General features: G+C 37.0%; 1 long non-coding RNA gene across 4 annotated transcripts in view; it reads right to left on the bottom strand.

The window, feature by feature from the left end:
- Nucleotides 1–22,238, bottom strand: part of LOC133257557 (uncharacterized) — a 527,623-nt gene that overhangs the window by 153,173 nt on the left and 352,212 nt on the right. For 2 of the 4 annotated variants that reach the window (XR_009739601.1, XR_009739599.1), the window contains one exon: nucleotides 15,248–15,439. The exons of the other annotated variants lie outside the window; for them this stretch is intronic. This is a non-coding gene — a long non-coding RNA (uncharacterized LOC133257557). The remainder of the gene's footprint in view (nucleotides 1–15,247; nucleotides 15,440–22,238) is intronic. 4 annotated transcript variants of the gene reach the window in all.

Genomic DNA, 22,238 nt, shown 5'->3' on the forward strand with positions numbered 1-22,238 from the left:
TTGCATCTCCTTATGACAGTCCATTCTGAAGGAGATCAGCCCTGGAATTTCTTTGGAAGGAATGATGCTAAAGCTGAAATTCCAGTACTTTGGCCACCTCATGCGAAGAGTTGACTCATTGGAAAAGACTCTGATTCTGGGAGGGATTGGGGGCAGGAGGAGAAGGGGACGACAGAGGATGAGATGGCTGGATGGCATCACTGACTCGATGGACATGAGTCTGGGTGAACTCCGGGAGTTGGTGATGGACAGGGAGGCCTGGCGTGCTGCAGTTCATGGGGTCGCAAAGAGTCGGACACGACTAAGCGACTGAACTGAACTGAACTGATGACTAAAATATAAGCTGCAATTTGATCTTATTTGTAGCTTAAATTTGATGCTTAAATCATTGCTTTTTGATAAAAGTTAGAGTATTTTTAATATTTAGGGCTTTAAGGCAGAGCCTATTTTTATAAGTATTGTGATGTAGGAAGCTAATTTTTAATTATCAAATATATAACCTATTGCCCTAGAAAATTAATTGGTTAGTCAATCCTTTCACAATTTTTTTGTAATGACACATTCTGGACTCATTATTCTGTTCCATTGGTACAACTGTCTATATTTGTGCTATACCACACTGTGGAATTCATTATAATTTCTTAAATATTAATATCAAGTGTGGCAAATCTCTTTAACTCTTATTTTGTATATTTCCTGTTCTATATAAATTTCAAAATGACCTTATCAAGAATTTTACTAGAATTCAAATTAATTCAGTAGATAAATTTGAATAAAATTAATTTCTCTTCATATTGACCTCTCTCTCCGTTATTGGTTTATTACCCTCACAAATAATTAAACACTTTTATAAAAATCTTATAAATTTTGTGTTTGACTTATTCCTACATACCATAGATTAGATAGATAAGACAGAAGAATGTAGAGAGATACAGAGTTATACATGCAGATTCTTTATCATCAGAGCTACCAGGGAAGCCCCACATTACCTTTTTCTTAATTTAAGCTTTCCAATCCTTACAGTGAGTTGAAAAAAATATTACTGAATATTATAAGGTGATTATGCTGTTTCCTATCTGCACTCTCTTAAAAAGTTATCTGAAGATGTAGTTTTGATTTTTCTTTATTCTGCTTAGGACTTACTGTATTTCTTCAATCTGAAAATTCTTATCTGTTTCAAGTTCTGAAAAATTCTCATTTTGTTTTAGCAGTGTTTAATAAAGCGTCAGCTCCTTAGGTCTACTATATGGAATTATAACATATATAAATTAATTATATGCTTATTGCTCATCTGTAATATCATCTTTTGTTAAGTATCAGTTCAAAGCTTTTGTCAGTTTTTAACCAGGTTGTTTGTCTCCCTCCTGTTGTTAGAGTTCTATATGTATCCATCATGTGCATTCCAAAATCTTAACAGTTTTTTTAAGTGAAATTTTGTTTATTTTAATGAGATTTAATTTACCCTTTTTCAATTTTATGGGTAATTTTTATCATCTATAAGCAGATTTTGCCTATTCTAAATTCACAAGGGATTTTTTTTAATGATGTTTTCTTTTTAAATTGAAAGTGAAAGTGTTAGTTGCTCAGTCATATGCAGCTCTTTACAACTCCATGGACTGTACCCTGCTAGGCTCTTCTGTCCACCGGATTCTCCAGGCAAGAATACTGCAGTGGCTTGCAGTCCCTTCTCCAGGGGATCTTCCCCTACAGGAATCGAATCCAGGTCTCCTGCCGTGTAGGCGCTCCAATACTTTGGCCCCCTGATGCGAAGAGCTGACTCATTTTGAAAAGACCCTGATGCTGGGAAAGGTTGAAGGCAGGAGGAGAAGGGGACGACAGAGGATGACATGGCTGGATGGCATCACTTGACTCAATGGACATGAGTTTGAGTAAACTGTGGGAGTTGGTGATGGACAGGGAGGTCTGGTGTGCTGCAATTCATGGGGTCGCAAAGAGTCGGACACGACTGAGTGACTGAACTGAACTGAGCTAACAAGGAATTTTTTTAAACTATGCTTTCTTTTTTAATTGAACTATAGCTATATTGTGTTAGGTTCAAGTGTACGGCAAAGTGATTCAACGATATATATATATATATATATATATTCTCTTTCAGATTCTTTTCCATTATAATTAATTACAAGATATAAATATAGTTCCCTTTTCTATGCAGTCCTTGTTGTTTATCTGTTTTGCATGTAGAAGTGTATATCTGTTAATCTCATATACCCCTAATTTATCCCTCCTCTCACTTCGGTTTTGGTAAACAAGTTTATTTTCTATGTCAGTGAGTACGTTTCTGTTTTGCTAAAAATTCTTTTTTTTTTTTTAATTTCCACATATAACTGATATCATGTTTGTCTTTTCTGTCTGACCTGCTTCACTTAGTAAGATAATCTCTATGTCCATCCATGTTGCTACAATGGCAATACTCAAGGCAAAGAAATAAAAACAAAAATAAACAAATGGGACCTAATCAAACCTACAATCTTTTGCATAGCAAAGAAAACCATAAACAAAATGAAAAGGCAATTTATAAATTGGGAGAAAATATTTACAAATGATGGAACCAACAAAGGCTCAATTTCTAAAATATACAAATAGCTCATACAACTCAGTATCAGAAAAACAAACATCCCAATCAAAAAATGGGCAGAACACTGAAACAGACATCTCTCCAAAGAAGATATTATAGCCAGCAGGCACATGAAGAAGAGACGCTCAACTTTACTAATTATTAGAGAAAGGCAAATCAAAACAAAAATGAGATATCACTTCACACTGGTCAGAATGGCCAACATCGAAAAGTCTACAGATAATAAATGCTGGAAAGAGTGTAGAGAAAAAGGAACTCTCCTATACTTTTTGGTGAGAATGTATATTGATGCAACCACTATGGAAAACAGCATGGAGGTTCTTTAGAAAATTAAAGTTAACTTATGATCCAGCAATCCACTCCTGGGCATATGTCCAGAAAAGATGGAAACTCTAATTTGGAAAGATGCATGCACCTCAATGTTCATAACAGCTTATTTGTACTAGCTAGTACATGGAAGCAACATAAGTATCTCTCAACAGATGAATGTTTAAAGAAGATGTGGTATATAGATGAAATAGAATGCTATACTCAGACTTAACTATGTTATCTTAACATTTTCTAGTTTGCTTTTACATTTAGGGCTATGATCAGTTTTGAGTGGTTTGTATGTTTATGTATGGTGAGATTCAGGGGACACATTTCTACTTCTTCCTCCCATGTAGATATATTTTGTCCAGCAAGCCCTTCCTCCAAAAATTATCTTGGCACCTATGTTGATAACCAATTTCTTTATCTTGGCCTTTTACTCCATCCCATTGATATATAGAATATATCAAACTTATGCCAATATAATACTGTCTTGATTTTTGTGAAATCCTCCAAGTTTGCTCTTCCTTTCTAAAACTGTTTAGGCTATGTTACTGCTACTGCTATGTCACTTCAGTCATGTCCAACTCTGTGCGACCTCATTGATGGCAGCCCACCAGGCTCCCCCTTCCCTGGGATTCTCCAGGCAAGAACACTGGAGTGGGTTGCCATTTCCTTCTACAATGCGTGAAAGTGAAAAGTGAAAGTGAAGTTGCTCAGTCGTGTCCGACTTAGCCACCCCGTGGACTGCAGACTACCAGGCTCCTCCATCCATGGGGTTTTCCAGGCAAGAGTACTAGAGTGGGGTGCCATTGCCTTCTCCGTAGGCTACATTAGGTCCTTTGCATTTCCCTACACATTTTAGAAAAATCTTAAATTGTAGAGCAAATTTTGATGAGATTTTGATTGGAATTAAAGTAAGTATCTTGATTAATGTGTGGGGAGTTGACAATATTGAATCTTCTGATCAATGAGCATGATTTATATTTTCATTTATTTAGGACTACTTTAATCTTTTCTGACATTGTTCGGCAGTTTTTAGGATACAGAGCTGATATATATCTTATCAAATTTATTCCTAATTATTTCATGAATATGCACACTATTTTTGAAGTATTTTTAATTCAGTTTCTAGTTTTCATTGCTAATATACAGAACTGCAACTGATTTTGTATTTTGGCCTTGTATCCTGCCAACTTCCTATCTAATTTACTATAATAGCTTTATTGTAGATTCCTTAGATGCACATTGCCTTGTAACCTATTTAGTTGTTTTATTTATCGATATTATTGCTTTGATCAGAACTTTCACAGTGCAGGAAAAAAGTGGTGATGTCAAACATCATCGGAATACTTCCAGTCTTAGAGAAGAACATTGAGCCTTTCACCATTAAATAAATTGTTAGCTATAGTTTTGCATAGAAGTCTTCTAATTTCATGTTGAGAAAGTTTCTTTTCACTGTTAGTTTGCTGAGAGTTTTTAATATGAATGTTTGACTATGAAATAGATTTTCATCATTTAAGATAATCAGACAAAATTTCCTATTATTTGTTGCTATGATGAATGGAACTGATTAATTCTAGTGTTAAAACAACCTTACATTTCTCATGTAAACCCTAGATTGGGGAGTATTTGTACTTATTACATATTGCTGAATTTGATTTACTAGCTTTTTTATAAGAATTCTTATATTTTTCATAAACTATATTGATCCATAGCTGTTGTTGTTTTTGTTTTTTAGTGTCTTTATCTGGTTTTGGTAGCAGATTATAATGCGTGTTAGTTTCACAATTCAGGATGTGTTCCCTTCACTTATATTCTTGGAAAGATTCTATAAGATGGATATTACTTCCTTTTTAATTATTTCAAAGAATTCTCCAGTGAAGCCATTTGGTTGTGGAGTGTTCTTTCTGGGAACATATATATAGTTGGCCCTTAAACAATACTGGTTTGAGCTTCATGGGTCCATTTATCCATTGATTTTTTTTTTCAATAAATACTATAAATACTAGCAATCCATAGATAGTTGATCCCACAGATGCAGAATTTTGATGAATGATGTAAATTAGAAAATCTGCTTATCAGTTGGAAATCAAAAGACCTTACTCCCTAGATGTCACCATTCTGAGACTGCCTGAGTAGAAAAACAATTCACCCATTTGAAATACAATAGGAAACATGGTCTGTGGAGCAGCGCAAGTGACACCAGCAGCTATGGTCAGCAATACTAACAAAGGACTGGATGGTTGCTAAGGATGCCAAGGCCACCAGGGAAGGCAACACTCAAAATCCAGGAGCAATGTAGTGGCAGTGGGATAGCACAAAGGAAAGCAAAGCAATAGTCTGAAGCTTTAGTTTAATTCTTTCCTTTCTTATCAAGTGATTTGCTGTAGCACTGACTCCAAGAACATCAACTACTAAAAGTGAGATTGGAATTTCCTACTTGGCCAAATATCTAAGACTTAACACAATGTGGCTCTAAAAATAATGATTTGGCATATTATTTTTACAATGCCAATATATGGAATCACATATTAGGAGAAAAGTATAGAGGAAAGAACCTATTTCAATAGAATAGATATTATCTAATCACTTAAAATATGTAAGATGGGATATACGGCATATAATACTTTTTATTGACATACATAAGTGGAAAAATTCTCTTAAACATTCTTTACTATGTTCTGAGAAAAGCAAAAGGGGAAGGTAAAAAATATGATTTTCAAAAATTCTTTTAACTCTAACGCTTCTACTCATAAAGGCCAAATTATTGTTATGTTTGATTTTTTGCTTATTTTACCACTGATAATTTTCATCTTAAAAAATATCTTTAACTTGACTTCATTTTTAAGATATAATTTCAAATCAATACAGTTCATGTGGTTTCACCTATCTAAGGTAATTCATTTTAAGGCAAAACGCTACTTTTTCTTCATACACATTAAACCCTTGTAAAGTTAGAGGTAGGGCTTAAAATTTGCAGTTTGCACAAACATATAAATGAGATGTCTCTGAACTTACCCATCTCCAAGTACAGGATTCATTTAGCTCATGATTTACAATAGATGGAAGCCAATGCATAATAAGAAAAGAATAAAAAAAGAATAAAGAAAGAAATGAACACTATTTTTGGTTGGTCCCTGAATACAGGAAAAATTCTCTTGATGGTAGAGTAGCAGCTACTTCAAAGGGTACACACACAGGATATTAAGAGCCTAATGATAAGGAAAAGGAAATCAAAGATCTGTTTGCTATTAAAAGTGAATTATGTATGCACCATCTTCTTATCAAGCTCACCATGCGTTACAATACAAATCTACTGAAAGTGTAAGAAAGAATGATGACAATTTATTTCAGTTACCATTTTTAACAATGGTTGCTGTGTTATGATGTCAGATATATTTCATCTTTTGAAAAGTGTAAAACTTTGTAGCTTCTAGTCCCAAAGCCGCCACTGCAGTGCACAGCAGTATGAGAGAGAATGGCAACTGAAAATGGAAAATCTTTAATCTCACCTGTGTAACCCAATGAGAATTTTTCCTTCATGGTTAAATGAATTCTGAACTAAGATTGAAAATACTTTGTGTCTTAGCATTGAAGTTTATTTTAAGTTATTTTTACTTTAGTCTAACAATTAGGAAAATACAAATACATAAATTTTCAGGTTAAACTCAACAGAAATCTTTTACGGCCAACTTCTATCTTCCTTTAGTCAATCAGGTGAAGAAATGAACATCTCTATGCAGAAGGAATGCTCACAATCTTCCCCTCTGAGAGTTCATGCACACTGATGGGAATAAGGTGGTGGGAAAGGGCAGGGAAGTAGGTGCTCAATGCAACATGCTACATTTCTGTTAGTACTGGGCCCTTTCTCTCTACTTCAGGCAAGAAGTAGCTCTATCGGCCGCTCTTAAATATGCAACATACCAATAGGGCCAGAAGATATGCTTCTATTGCATCAAAATGACCCATAGAGGAGGCGCCAAGATTGGTGAGCCTTTGGTATCATCCTGTTTCTTAGCAGTCACTGCCAGATGTGTTCATCTGTGTCTGAGTCAATGTGTTTTCTACTATTTTCTCCAAATTTAAACTTACTTAGTCAAAACTAGTAAAATACCATAAAGCATTAATTACGCCTTTGGCTTTTATTAATTAGTAATTTGGTAGCAATCTAATTTTTCTCAATTTCAATGGTACATTAGAATAACCTGGGACACTTTTTAAAAATATTGATTCCCTGGTACCACTCTCAGACCTTCCTAAGGTGGGATTTAGGCATTCATTTTTTTAAAAAGCATTCTAGGTGAATGAATGATCAGCCATGCCTGAGAGTCTCTGATCTAAAGTGAACCTCCGTATGCAGTTTACTAGGCCAGAGAAAGCTGGATCCAAAGACTATATCACTAGGACTCCCTCTAACTCTTAACAAATAGACTTTTGTGGTCAAGTAAGTTGCATTTTCTAGGACAGAATAGACTCTGAAACAGTCAAAGGTTGATATGCCTGCTCTGCCACTTAGCTGTGCAAACTTGGACAACTGCATCTCATTTTTCTGAACTGAATCTCAACTGCATCTCATTTTCTGAATCTCATTTTTCTTATAAAAAATAGAAAAATACCATCTATCTTATAGGATGGACTAAGAAGGATTAAATGAAAGGCATACTTCACAAGTGAAATATCATATGATATCATTTATATGCATAATCTTATAAAAATAATACAAAATGAACTTATTTACAAAACAGAAACAGACTCACAGACTTAGAGAATGAACTTATAGTTACTGGGGGTAAGGGAGGAAGGAAGGGACAGTTAAGGAGTCTGGGATCAATATGTACACACTGCTATATTTACAATGAATAACCAACAAGGGCCTACTTCATAGCACAGAGAACTCTGCTCAATATCATGTAACAGCCTAAATGGAAAAGATTTGAAAAAGAACAGATACATGTTTGTGTATAACTGAATCACTTTGCTGTACACCTGAAACTAATACAACATTGTTAATCAACCATACTCCAATATAAAATTATTTCCTAAAAAAAAAAAAGCCCTACTAAATTGCAAGAATCCAATGTTAATTCCTTTTTTCAACATTAATCATTTGAAGAAAATTGTTTTTAAAAAAAGTTGTTTATTTTTTCATTCAACAAGAATTTATTGAACATCTATAAAATGTACATGCTTTCTAATCTTCAGCAGGATTATCTTAACTTTCTCAGATAGTTATATTTACTGGAGAAGCAACCCACTCCAATATTCTTGCCTGGAGAATTCCATGGACAGAGGAGTCTGGAGGGCTTCAGTCCATGGATCACAAAGAGATGAACACAATTAAGTGACTAATAATTTCACTACTTTCTCATGTCCCATTTATTCTTCCAGTTCCTTCAATGCTTCCCTTCCCACTATGTTTTCAAGTCACTCTCTCTAAGTCCACTGATAACCTCTGGTTTGCTAAATCAAGTGGGAAAAATTCCATCCTCTTTTTCACCCACTCTTTTCAATTTCTTTTACTTAATCATCTTAAAACTTAGGCATTAAAGGTTTAAATTTTTGAAAGCTCATTCTTAATTTACTCTTTCCTTTTGGTTGTTCTAATCCACATTTTTATCCCCAGCCCAGAACTGTTCCCTGACTACTAACCCATGTATCAAACATCCATCAACACTTAAATATCTCAAATCAATCTCAAATCCCACACATCCACAATTATATCCATGCTCATTTCTTCTAAATTAGTTCACCATCTCTTCAGACCAACAACTAGGGAGTCATTATTTAACAGATTCCTCTCATTTACCTTCCATTCCAATAAGCCACTATTTCATGTCAATTTTACATCCTAAATATCCCTCCAATTCATCGATTTTTCTCCACCCAATTATCACCATCCCAACCAAATCATTATCATCTTTGGCATACGCTAGAGCATCAGCCTTTTCATACTGTTCTGTTCATGGGGTTCTCAAGGCAAGAATACTAAAGTGGTTTGCCATTCCTTCCCCAGTGGACCACATTCTGTCAGACCTCTCCACCATGACCCGCCCGTCTTGGGTGGCCCCACATGGCATGGCTTAGTTTCATTGAGTTAGACAAGGCTGTGGTCCGTGTGATTAGACTGACTAATTTTCTGTGATTATGGTTTGAGTATCTGCCCTCTGATACCTCTCAAACACCTACCATCTTACTTGGGCTTCTCTTACCTAGGACGTGGGGTATCTCTTCATGGTTGCTACAGCAAAGCGCAGCCGCTGCTCCTTACCTTGGATGAGGGGTATCTCATCACAGCCACCCCTCCTAACCTTGAACGTGGAGTAGCTCCTCTCGGCCCTCCTGTGCCCACACAAATTCAGACTTAAATTGAAGAAAATAGCGAAAAGCACCAGACCATTCAGGTATGACCTAAATCAAATTCCTTATGATTATACAGTGGAAGTGAGAAATGGATTTAAGGGACTAGATCTGATAGATAGAGTGCCTGATGAACTATGGACGGAGGTTCATGACATTGTACAGGAGACAGGGATCAAGACCACCCCCATGGAAAAGAAATGCAAAAAATACAAAATGGCTGTCTGGGGAGGCCTTACCAATGGCTGTGAAAAGAAGAGAAGTGAAAAGCAAAGGAGAAAAGGAAAGATATAAACATCTGAATGCAGAGTTCAAAAGAGTAGCAAGGAGAGATAAGAAAGCCTTCCTCAGTGATCAATGCAAACAGAGGAAAACAAAAGAATGAGAAAGACTAGAGATCTCTTCAAGAAAATCAGAGATACCAAGGGAACATTTCGTGCAAAGATGGGCTCGATAAAGGACAGAAATGGTATGGACCTAACAGAAGCAGAAGATACTAAGAAGAGGTGGCAAGAATACACAGAAGAACTGTACAAAAAAGAGATTCATGACCCAGATAATCATGATGGTGTGATCACTGACCTAGAGTCAGACATCCTGGAATGTGAAGTCAAGTGGGCCTTAGAAAGAATCACTATGAACAAAGCTAATGGAGGTGATGAAATTCCAGTTGAACTATTTCAAATCCTGGAAGATGATGCTGTGAGAGTGTGGCCCTCAATATGCTAGCAAATTTGGAAAACTCAGCAGTGGCCACAGAACTGGAAAAGGTCAGTTTTCAGTCCAATCCCAAAGAAAGGCAATGCCAAAGAATGCTTAAACTACTACACAATTGCACTCATCTCACATGCTAGTAAAGTAATGCTCAAAATTCTACAAGTCAGGCTTCAGCAATAGGTGAACTGTGAACTTCCAGATGTTCAAGCTGGTTTTAGGAAAGGCAGAGGAACCAGACATCAAATTGCAAACATCCATTGGATCATCATAAAAGCAAGAGAGTTCCAGAAAAACATCTATTTCTGCTTTATTGACTATGCCAAAGCCTTTGACTGTGTGGATCACAATAAACTGTGGAAAATTCTGAAAGAGATGGGAATACCAAACCACCTGACCTGCCTCTTGAGAAACCTAAGTGCAGGTCAGGCAGCAACAGTTAGAACTGGACATGGAACAACAGACTGGTTCCAAATAGGAAAAGGAGTACGTCAAGGCTGTATATTGTCACCCTGCATATTTAACTTACATGCAGAGTACATCATGAGAAACGCTGGGCTGGAAGAAGCACAAGCTGGAATCAAGATTGCCGGGAGAAATATCAATAACCTCAGATATGCAGATGACACCACCCTTATGGCAGAAAGTGAAGAGGAACTAAAAAGCCTCTTGATGAAAGTGAAAGAGGAGAGTGAAAAAGTTGTCTTAAAGCTCAACATTCAGAAAACAAAGATCATGGCATCTGGTCCCATCACTTCATGGGAAATAGATGGGGAAACAGTGGAAACAGTATCAGACTTTATTTTCTGGGGCTCCAAAATCACTGTAGATGGTGATTGCAGCCATGAAATTAAAAGACGCTTACTCATTGGAAGGAAAGTTATGACCAACCTAGATAGCATATTCAAAAGCAGAGACATTACTTTGCCAACAAAGGTCCATCTAGTCAAGGCTATGGTTTTTTCCAGTGGTCGTATATGAATGTGAAAGTTGGACTGTGAAGAAAGCTGAGCACCAAAAAATTGATGCTTTTGAACTGTGGTGTTGGAGAAGACTCGTGAGAGTCCCTTGGACTGCAAGGAGATCCAACCAGTCCATTCTAAAGAGATCAGTCCTGGGTGTTCTTTGGAAGGACTGATGTTGAAGCTGAAACTCCAATAACTTGGCCACTTCATGTGAAGAGCTGACTCACTGGAAAAAATTCTGATGCCGAGAGGGATTAGGGGCAGGAGGAGAAGAGGACGACAGAGGATGAGATGGCTGGATGGCATCACCAACTCGATGGACATGAGTTTGAGTAAACTCCGGGGGTTAGTGATAGACAGGGAGGCCTGGCGTGCTGCAATTCATGGAGTTGCAAAGAGTCAGACATGACCGAGCAACTTAACTGAGCTGAACTGAGAGCATCAGCCTCCTGCCTTAGGTCTCAGGACCACTATTACTCCCCTCTAATACATTCTTCACATACTATATTTATCAAATACACAGAGTCAATCATGTTACTCCTCAGACTGAAATGCTTTAGAGGTTTCTCATTGCTTTTAGATTAAACAGGGAAAACTATGCAACTTATGAGGATATTAGGGATGATTTTCTCTGTTTCTGCTTTTTTAGCCTCACTGTCAATCTTTCCTCATTCACTTTGCTCCAGTCAAAGGACTCTTCTTTCAATTCCTCTAATTAGCTGTTCTCTCTACCTCAGGGTCTCAAATAATATATTTCTTCTTCTTTTAATGTTCTTTCCCAGTTCACTTCTTCTGCATATGCAAGTTGTAATTATTTTTCAGAAGTCAGATCTAACACCACTTTTCCAGGTAAGCCCAAGTTTCCCCAAGATTTTAGATGCTTTGAAGTCCATTCTAAAGGAGATCAGTCCTGGGTGTTCATTGGAAGGACTGATACTAAAGCTGAAACTCCAATACTTTGGCCACCTTATGCAAAGAGTTGACTTGTTGGAAAAGACCCTGAAGCTGGGAGGGATTGGGGGCAGGAGAAGGGGATGACAGAGGATGAAATGAGAGGATGAGATGGCATCACTGACTCGAAGGACATGAGTTTGAGTGAACTCCGGGAGTTGGTGATGGACAGGGAGGCCTGGCGCGCTGCGATTCATGGGGTTGCAAAGCGTCAGACACGACTGAGCGATTGAACTGAACTGAACTGAAAGTCCCCTATCTGTCTTCTTCATCTAATTCTTATCAATGATGACCTTGTCTGATGGCCTTACAATGTCTTTCCCTATATAAGCCTCATGAGTAAGGGTCTATCAAACATTGCACTGTAGACCCAGAGAAAAGCACAAAAGATGACTCATAACAGGCAATACATGCATGTTTTCAGTGAGAAATGGACAAATGAGTAAATATTTTCCAGGAATATATATTTAAAATAATTAAACAATTCAATGTTCAGCATCTTAGACACTATTTAAATGAACTAGATTTTAAAAGGCCAAATAGGAGATTAGGTAAGAAAGTTATATGCTCCAGATAAGTGGCTTTTAAATTTTTTTAATGTGGCCTCACAATAAAACATTTTATTTCCTGATCATATAGACATAACACAACCATATTTAAGAACAAAGACACACACACACCCCCACACACAAACACATACAACCTGAAACAAAAATTTAATGAACCAATGAATTTAATGAATTAATTTAATGAATTAATCTTCACTAAATTATATTTTCTTTCCTGTTTGTTTGATTTTTTTAAATGTAGGCAGGACACAGAAAATTGACTTCATGATCCACTATAGATTTTACACTATAATTTAAAATGATTTTTCCAGAAAAATGTAAAAGACACCATGAAAAAGGCCTTTGTCCAAAAAGTAAAGGGTCTGGATAGAGGAAAATAAGAGATGGGCACTTGAGACAAAAGGAACAGGTGGCATTTAGTTACAGAATTAGGAGAATACTACCATGATCAGAGACATGTTCCCATAATATAGTAGATAAAGTGGGTAGATAGAATAAATATATATTTTGGTGCTATTTACTAATAAAGATAAAGAACTTTATCTTACATAAAAAATGACAAATTTTATAGCACTAGTGTGAAATGATGAAAGTAACTTTGGAAAAAAATAATTTAGAAGTAATAAGAGTGAGCTGAGAATGGGAGACAGTCAGAGCTACTCTTGATATGAGATACTGAGACTCTATTGATTAGTGTAGAGATTGCAGGGATGGGGAGAAAGAAACCTATACAAAGTTCAGTAATGTTCGTATTGATCGATCCAACAGGTACTATTATTTTCTCATCAACTTTTCAGAAACTTTTGACACAGTTTACCACTCTTTCCTTTTATCCATGTACTTGACAGAGATATGTAATAGTGATTTCAGTCTTAAAGAAGTCAAAATAGAACTCTTGGTTTTCACCTTTGAATTTGTTTCACAATTTTCCTTCTCAGATACCACCAGCACTATTTCCCAGTCCCTAACATACAAACAGAGATACGCTCTTAGATTTTACATCCATTTACCACCACCCACTCCCATTTCAGGTACCTAGTAATGTGTGACAAACCACCCCAAAGTAATTGATCTCCTCAGTGTTCTGTAGGTTGACTAGGCTGAACTGAGCAAGGTGCGTGTGGTGTATTTTGTGTGTGTGGCCAGACAGTAGCTGGGACTAGAGTCACCTGAGACTTGACAGCACTAAATTATCCAGAATGGTTTCTTTATTTCATGTCTGATGCCATGGAGCTGTTTGGCCTCTCTCCTCCTTTCCACAAGACTCCACCTCCAAATCTCACCCTGTGATTTTTCGTCCTCCAAGGCTACTTCATGCAGCAGCGTGCTTTTCTCAGAGAACCATGCCCTTCTATAGTAGCTGGCTTTCAAAGCAGCAGGAAGTCAAAGTTGACAGGCCATTTAAGGGCTATTCCTAGAGCTTGTACAGCCTCAGTTTTGCCATATTCTCTAAACAGAAGCAGTCACAGTGAAAACCCAGATATAAAGCAGTACAGAACAGACTCCACTCCTTGATGGGGTAGTGGCAAGGGCACATTGCAAAAGAGTATGTATAATGGGAAAAGATGGGACTGTATTTGTAAAGTATAACCTGCCACTCACCATACTATATGTAGTCTTACATGTTTTTTTCCCAGTCTCCAAAACATATATTCCATCTAGAGTCCATTTCCAGGGCTAACACCCAACCACATTCAACTATATGACCCCATACCACAATTAATAGCCTCCTCCTTGCATTAACTTTCATCCTCTATAATTTATTCTCTGCATAGAGTTGTCAACGTAATACAAAGTTGTCTGTGGTCATTACTACAGACTATATCATGTCTCCTCCCCAAAGTTCATATGTTGAAGTTCTAAAACCCAAAGTGACTGTATTTGGACATTGGCATTTAGGAGGCAATTAAGGCTAAGTGGGATTATAAAAGAGAGTCCTAATCCAATGCAATCAATGTTCTTAGAAGAGTCACCAGACAGCTTGCTTTTTCCCTCTCTTCTACTTCTCTCCCATGCAGATGCACACACACACCAAGGAAAGGCCACATGAAGACATAGCAAGAAAGTGGCAGTCTACAAGGCAAGATGAAAGTTCTCACCAGAAACCTAACTGGTTCAAACTTTGGCCTTGACTTGTAACCTCTGAAACTGAAAACCTAAATTTCTGTTGAGGAAAACACCTAGTCTATGGTATTTTATTATGGCAGCCTGAGCAGACTAAAACATTCATTGCCTCCAACTTTTCACCCTCCATTCTATTTTGAACCTACTTCACTTTGTTTTCCTTTACTCCACTAATATGCTTTTCTTCAATATCACCAATTATCAATTTACTAGGGTCTGTTTTTATTCCTTGGGCTTTCCCAGTGGCTCAACAGTAAAGAAACCACCTGCCAATGCAGGGGATGTGGGCTTAATCCCTGGGTCAGGAAAATCCCCTGGAGAAGGGAATGGAAACCCACTCCAGTATTCTTGCCTGGGAAATCCCATGGATTTCCAGAGGAGCCTGACGGGCTACAGTCCATGGGGTCACAAGAGTCAGACACGACTTAATGACTAAATCAACCACTATATCATTATTATTTTATAATTTCAAATACCATTTATATGTTGACAACTCTCAAATATATATTTCTCCACTGGTGTCCTTTAAACTCTAGAATTACAAATAAGCTTAACTGGAGGGATCACTATTTCACATAGGATCATATATAGTAACTCCACAAAAATAGGAGGGCCTGCAGAGTATATGAGCATAGAATCAAACAGAAAAGTCACCATACTTGTTGTAGAAATTCTCTCCTAATTGCTTCTTTGTTCATAGCAAAATAAGAAATGAGGTCATCAGCGAAAGCAGGTCATTCCATGGCATTGTTAGGAGCTGCCTTGATGCCTATGGTTATCAATTAACATGAGATCAGAGAATATTTTCAGGTGACTTTTCTCTAGCCATATTCTGCAGCAAGTTTTCAGATCTGGAAAAGGTAAGTAGTTGAATTTAACCGGGGTTGAAGTTAATTCCAAATAACAAAGCGAGAAAAAAGGGACAAAGAATTGAGGGTATGAGCAAATGAGTGATTATAATGATGGAACTGTGAACTCTGGGTTGATCACCACTGTTATCTTTGCCCCATTTAATGTTTTTGCCCTTGAATGTCATTTTATCTGAAGGTTATAATGCCACTGATATTTCCTGCTCATTGCACTAAGCTGGCATTTTCACTTGCCATTTTACCCTTAACAGTTCTAAGTAACTTGTTTTTAGTTTCTCACATATAAATTACAGAATTCAGAGCAGTGGTGATAGTGGAGAGGTTTTAAATCCAGAAATCTGTTTCTCCATCTAAAAGCAATATTTTCTGTTCCCCTTTCATAGATGGAATTAATACCTCTCAAGTAGCATTTATGAAGTTAGAGATGATTTCAGTGATAATTTAGAACCTTAACTTTTGTTTCATCTTTTGAGCCTCAAATGTACAAAAATTTTTCTTACTTTGCTACAAACGGAGGGTGATCAATGCATTTCTGCTTTGGGATGTCAAGATAAAACATGAACATTATCTGAAAGAACAATCAGACACAGATTTAAGGAGAACAGTTTTTTTTTGTTTTTTTTTTTTCATTTTTAGAACTGTAATCTGCAAGATAGCAGGTCCAGTTGCTACAGCAAGTAGTAAGAGCAGAGCCTGGCTGCTATACTAAATCATTTTTCTGAAAGTTGGCTGGGATCAGCTTTCATGAGCCAGCATGGCCACCCACCTCAGAAGCCTTTTGGAGCAGTGTCTTCACCTTACTCGGCACATCCTCCGTGAGGAGTGCTGCTTCCACAGAAATCTCATCCCTTATGGACCGTGGCAGCAGTGTATTTTTCAAAAGCATTTGCAGGTTCAACATTTGCTCCTGCTAATTGTCCATGGCCTCACTTTGTCTTCAGTCCCTGTTATTTTGAGTTTCCTTGCCTTGTTTCTAATGCTAGATTGCAATTTTATTTTGTTACTATTATAATAAGTGTTGGCTATTTCAATGGCAGGTGAAGAGGATTAAAGTGCATGGGCTCATTCACTGTAAATTAAAAGTGGAACATTACTGACAGAAAAATGTCAATAAACCCTGCAGTGATTAGTCCAGGGGATTTGGAAGGTAGACAAGCCACTGCTAGAAAGATGACAGGGAGGGTACCTCGTGGAAGATACCTAGTTTTGTTTTGATGATTGCAAGTACTTTCTAGAAAGTTTGCCTCTGAAATCAATACTATGAAGTCTATATGTAACAGGTATTTCTTAATGGAGGAAGCACTCTAATCAGTCAAGGGGCTATAATAATAAAATGGCTGCACCTAAGGGAACAAGCAATGTAATAACATTATGAGCGCTGTACTGTACTTAAAATCCAGTGATTTATTTGCAAAGAATACCCTTGAAGTCTTAAGAAACAAAAGTAGTTGACAACATTTTATTTATGAACATTAGAGTTCTAGGTCTGTCATATATGCTTTGTATCTATTAAAATTGTACTTCAGTGAAATGCTGTTAACTAAACAAATTTCACACTTTGATGAATCAAGTAGTTGATAAAGTTTACACATTTTAAAGAAAACACTCTTGCAAAAGAGACTGCAAAATTCATGCATTCTACTTTTGATAACTGCACTGGTTTATTTTGATCTTAGTTTCAAACTTTGTGATATCTTTTCAAGGTCTATTTACAATGGCACACTTTTCAAAGATCAAGAAATTCCAGTATTATATAGAGAAATTTCCAGGGATTTTAGACAGGTATTCAAAGCATAGGTATTAATACAAATATTGACTTTATACTTTGTTGAACATCTAGATTTATTGTCCCTCAAGGCAAGTATTGACCTTATCTTCCAGTCAATAAATCTCTATGTTCACTGCCACAAAAGTCAATACCTGCTTCATATCCATTTTCTCAGAAAATAACTACTTCTATTCATGCTGCAATGATCAGCACTTAAAAGCAAATGCTTATTAAAAGGAAAGAGCACATGAAAAAATTGTTAACTGGCAAATAAAGAATTTTCTGACTAAGCAAATACATAATCCTAAAATGAATCTAAAATGCCTAAGCTTTTATATGAAGGGTTTGATTTACAAATTATTTTTGCCAAGAAAATAAAAAACTGTTATAATCAGTGAATAGAATGGGAAGGAGAAGAATTAAGCACTTGTTGAGAATTTAGCTAAGCTACTACATGGTACTGCTGCTTTAGCATCCATTTTGTGTCAAGAGAACCTCGGGGGTCATAAGCCATCATTAGTTTCTCATGCAAGTGTAAGCCCTAAATAAAACCAGAGAGTCATAAGTAAATATATATTTCTAGTATGACTTCCCCAACAGCTTTGATGATAAATAGTTTCTCTGCCTTCCAGGGCCTTTCCCTTGGGCTGCTCAGAGATCTTCCCAAACCCGACTCTCTTGGTTATTAACTGACCAATCTAGCCTTAACCCAGGAACCCCAAAACACTCTACCTGCAGATCATAACAAAGGCATATGCCCCAGGTCCTGCCACGCTCTCTGTCTGCATCCTCCTTAAATCTCGCTGTGCGGCCCCTGGAGGCATAAGGTGTACTCTCTCTAGGACCTGTGAACAATTTGCTATTTCAATCACCTTGTGGTCTTTTGTCAAACCATCTGACACTCCAGAGCTCTGCTTACCAAATATTAATTTAATGAAGCTATGAGAGTATATAACTTTATGTTTTACAAATTTGTGGGTTTTTTTTTTTTTTTCTCCCAAACTACTAAGGTTTCTTCATAGTTCAATTCAGTACAGTTCAGTCTCTCAGTCATGTCCGACTCTTTACGACCCTATAAACTGCAGCATGTCAGCCCTCCCTGTCCATCACCAACTCCCAGAGTCCACCCAAACCCATGTCCTTTGAGTCGGTGATGCCATCCAACCATCTCATTCTCTGTCGTCCCCTTCTCATACCCTCAATCTTTCCCAGCATCATGGTCTTTTCAAATGAGTCAGCTCTTCACATCAGGTGGCCAAAGTATTGGAGTTTCAGCTTCAACATCAGTCCTTCCAATAAACACCCAGAACTGATCTCCATTAGAATGGATTGGTTGGATCTCCTTGCAGTCTAAGGGACTCTTAAGAGTCTTCTCCAACACCATATTTCAAAAGCATCAATTCTTCAGTGCTCAGCCTTCTTTATAGTCCAACTCTCACATCCATACATGACCACAGGAAAAACCATAGCCTTGACTAGAAAGACTTTTGTTGACAAAGTAATGTCTCTGCTTTTTAATTTGCTATCTAGGTTGGTCATAACTTTCCTTCCAAGGAGTAAGCGCCTTTTAATTTCATGGCTGCAATCATCATCTGCAGTGATTTTGGAGCCCCCCAAATTAAGTCTGACACTGTTTCCACTGTTTCCCCATCTATTTGCCATGAAGTGATGGGACCAGATGCCATGATCTTAGTTTTTTGAATGTTGAGCTTTAAGCCAACTTTTTCACTCTCCTCTTTCACTTTCATCAAGAGGCTTTTGAGTTCTTCTTCACTTTCTGCCATAATGGTAGTGTCATCTGCATATCTGAGGTTATTGATATTTCTCCCAGCAACCTTGATTCCAGCTTGTGCTTCCTCCAGCCCAGCATTTCTCATGATGTACTCTGCTTATAAGTTAAATAAGCAGGGTGGCAATATACAGCCTTGATGTACTCCTTTTCCTATTTGGAACCAGTCTGCTGTTCCAAATCTTCAAAAGAGGGTAGGGATGGGGTGGGAGGTGGGTTTGAGGTTCAAGAGGGAGGGAACATATATATACCTATGGCTGATCCATGTTGATGTATGGCAGAAACCAACACATTATTGGGATTATCTTTCAATTAAAAATAAAGAAAGAAAATTTTTTTAATAAATAAAAAATAAATTTTTGGTTTGAATGCATCCAAAAGAATAAAAGATAAACTTAGCAGTAAATTTAACAAAAAAAGTTAAAAGATTACAGCGTTTAAACTATAAAACATTGTCAAAAGAAATTAAAGATTAAAAAAGTTAAAAAAATAAATTTTGTCTTAAATGGTTGAGAACTTGGGGATTGGGGGTTGTTACTTTAGAATAACCTTGCTTACAAATTGATATAGTATCTAAAAGAGTAATAGATTTACTAATTTTAAGTAGTTCTTTATAACAATTTTCTATTTACTTTTCTATATGCAAGATAGTAAATCTTTGTGGTGGCTCCCTGTGATTTTATTTTAAGCTTTTTCTAATTCAAGAATTTTGAAAATAAGTAGTCTATATTATGTCCTGTAGGAAGCTAGAGTTCTTAACTCTCCTATGTAGGTATCTGAGGAAATGAATGGAGAATCTTGGGGTTATACTCTCTTTCAAGGAAGAGGATTCAAATGCCTGCTGTGAGCAACAGTCATCTCCTTTATGTGGAGATCACTAACACCATCCAGTAAACACCCAGCGTGAGCACTAAAACTGTTCCCTAATGCTTGATTCAAATCTCTTCCTCTTAGTAACAGAACGGCTATTCTTCCCCTCTTCTAAGATGTTAGGGGTGGACCTGTGACTCACCAGGAAATATAACCATACGTGGCACACATTATTTCCAAATGGAAATACCCACCTGACCTCACATGAGATGTTAGAGCCAGAAATGTGAAAGCCTGATTACTGACTATACAGGAAAGCTTACCTGGCAGGTTGCTCAAACCCGTGGTGAACTTGCACTAATAATAAAGAGAAAAAACTTTACATTTAACTTAATAAAGCTATAGATATGGGGGAAGGGGAGGGTAGTTGCTTATTCAGCATAACCTAAGCCATTGATGGGCTTCACAGGTGGCGCTAGTGGTAAAGAACCCATCTGTCAATGCAGGAGGTTTAAGAGACATGGGTTAGATCCCTGGGTCAGGAGGATCCCCTGGAGAAGGCCATGGCAACCCATTCCAATATTCTTGCCTGGAGAATCCCATGGACAGAGGAGCCTGCTGGGCTGCAGTCCATGGGTTCACAGAAAGTCAGACATGCTGAAGTGACTTGGCATTCACATGCACAAACCGTTGACCTCTATACTGTCTAGTAAATGATCAAGGAATCTAGCTCCAGGCATAATTCTTAGCATGCTTTTGCAATAACAGAATCAATGCAATCATGGAGACATCTTTTTTACCAACTCAAAATAAAGAAGGAAGGAAAAAAAATTTTTTTTAATACAGCATATCTCATTTAGAGATATGAGTCCTTTTCCCTTCTTTCAATACCTTTTACATCATTACTGAATTCTGCTTTCATCTCTAAAAATCACTTTAAGTTTTGCCTTTACCTGAGGTGGCCAAAGGCCAAAAGTTTTCAATCGTAGTTCTCATTAAAATTCTAAACATGATTTCTTCTCCTGTCATCTAATTAAATAAGTTCCCTTTTTTGTGTGTATTCAGCAATAATGCTGTCACTTTTCTATACACTCTACTGGCTATAATTAATTATTACTTTATCTAGAACTTAGTGGACTATAATTCTTCAGGCCAATTTTATAAGAAATATGGTCTTGACAGAAACCTAATCTTGAAGAGATTACGGTGCACCATCATTATGAGTCTCTCTATGGCAGTATATAATCCTATCATGCAATGACAAAGCCCATGGATCTTGGCACTCAGCTACATAAGTTAGTGGCAACAATATTGAAGATGGCAGCCTATTCACCTTTCAGGGTGGCAGCCCTAATGCAGCTGCTTCTCTTCATTTGAGCTCCAGAGGCTGACTCAGGAGATGGTATGACAGAAAATCTTGGAAAAGGAGTTCATCACAGAGTAAAGAAAGAAAAGACTCTCAATATGCTGCACTTTCTCTCCTTGCCAAACAATATATGGCTTTTGTCTCCTTAGAAAGGGGTTTCCTAGGTAATTTTAGGGTGCTGAATGAGGGACGGAGGGACCTATGATCTTTGTGACCATTAGTCCTTGTCATTTCCTCTTGAAAATTATACTCACAGTCTTTTGACCTTCGAAATTCTTTGTTACTTTTTTCACATTTGGTGTAATGGTCTATACCTGTTTCCTACACTTCTTCTATAGCATTTATTTCTTGTTAAAAAATAATTAAATATCACCAAACTACAGAACTCATTTCTCAGAACACTTAATTCCCTTGACCCAAGTGAAATAAATTAAGTTACAACTCTTAGAATAAAAGCTATTGTTTAACTCCACAAATGGCTATTGTCTCCATATGTGTGTTGGTGTGTATGTGTGTATGATTGCATATACATGCTACCTTATAAATACAATCATTCATACTAAACCCAATTCAGGAACTAATGCTTTATATATAGACAAATGACAAAAAATCTACTATGTTATGTTAGTTTATTCTGTAATTGTTCCCTGTATCATTTTAATCTTCACAGCTAACATGCAAACAGAAATTCTATCTAATACACCAGAAATTACCTACCACAAAGCTCAAAATTTTTAAAGGAAATGAATATTTTTTGTTTAGCAAAGTGTTTAACTTAGTTAGGGGTAAATGGAAATTTGTCAGGATCGCAGATCTCTTTCAAAGCATGCAGTCAGTGAGGTCTGACTTATTACGTTGGTTAGGTTTGGTTTAGTTTTCTCTTCTAGTGTTTTCATGCAAGGTTTAAATGTAATTTTATTTTTTAAAAAACATGTATGAGAATCTTTCAGGTACCCTGACCCCCACATCTTTCCTCTATCCATAGCTGAAGATACTTGATCCCCACTCAGCCATGCTCCAGGCTTTAGATTTAGTATGTCTTTTAAAA

Source organism: Bos javanicus, chromosome 2 (genome assembly GCF_032452875.1).
Source record: "Bos javanicus breed banteng chromosome 2, ARS-OSU_banteng_1.0, whole genome shotgun sequence".
In the NCBI taxonomy this organism is placed as follows: domain Eukaryota; kingdom Metazoa; phylum Chordata; class Mammalia; order Artiodactyla; family Bovidae; genus Bos; species Bos javanicus.